This window comes from Rhincodon typus, chromosome 3 (genome assembly GCF_021869965.1).
Source record: "Rhincodon typus isolate 14 chromosome 3, sRhiTyp1.1, whole genome shotgun sequence".
NCBI classification, from domain to species: domain Eukaryota; kingdom Metazoa; phylum Chordata; class Chondrichthyes; order Orectolobiformes; family Rhincodontidae; genus Rhincodon; species Rhincodon typus.
In genome coordinates this window covers 34,469,502-34,470,449 of record NC_063334.1, presented here as the reverse complement: position 1 = coordinate 34,470,449, position 948 = coordinate 34,469,502, and the positions used below count along the sequence as shown (strand labels likewise).

General features: G+C 44.8%; 1 non-coding gene across 1 annotated transcript; it reads right to left on the bottom strand.

Moving 5' to 3' along the window:
* Positions 1 to 639: 639 nt before the first annotated feature.
* On the bottom strand, positions 640 to 742 carry LOC125482863. Its single transcript, XR_007261835.1, has one exon. It is a non-coding gene; the product is annotated as a U6 spliceosomal RNA (small nuclear RNA).
* Between the last annotated feature and the right edge of the window lie 206 nt (positions 743 to 948).

Genomic DNA, 948 nt, shown 5'->3' with positions numbered 1-948 from the left:
TAATGGCAGATACTAAAGCTGAAGCCTCAGCATTGAGAAACTATGAAGTTGGAGAGTTTTTGTTTTCATTTAATCTATTTTTCTAATCAACCTGTTCAGAGATGTTATTACACACCTCCAGAGCAGGTGGGAGTTGAACCCAAATCTCTCAGTCCAGAGGTAGGGATGCTCCCGCTGTTCCATAAGAGGATCCTTGTAGGGTTTTTAGTGTAAAGTCTTAATTAACAACACATTGGCCCAGATATTCCAATGGTCAGATAATTTTAGATAGAGGGGAGTTGCGCATGGGGATCCTGCAGAATACCGGTTAGAATCCCTACAGTGTGGAAACAGGCCATTCAACCCATCAAGTCCACACCAATCCTCTGAAGACCATCCCACCCAGAGCCACCCACCTACCCTATTCCTATAACTGTACATTTACCATGGCTAATCCACCTAACCTACACATCCCTGGACGCTATAGGCAATTTAGCATGGCTAATCCACCTAACCTGCACACCTTTGGACTGTGGGGGAAACCGGAGCACCCAGAGGTAACTCACAGGTGCAAGGAGAATGTGCAAGCTTCATACAGACAGTCGCCCGAGGGTAGGATCAAACCTGGGTCCCTGGCGCTGTGAGGCAGCGGTGCTAACCACTGAGCTACCATGCCGCCTTTATTCATATGTCATCCTTGCACAGGAGCCATGCTAATCTTTTCTGTATGGTTCCAATTTTAGTATACGTGCCTCCATAGCAGACTCCGAAGGAATTCCTGGAAATTGAAGATTCTGCTGGTCAATTGACCTACAGCTGGAACATTCTGAAAGTATCATGTTAAGTTGCAGAATTTTGAGGGTTCCAATGAAATTAAGCAAACAGTTACACAGGATAGGTTAAATTCTTCAATACATGATCAAACTCTTGAGTATGTACTGAGCTGACTCGCAACTGAGTTCATGACTA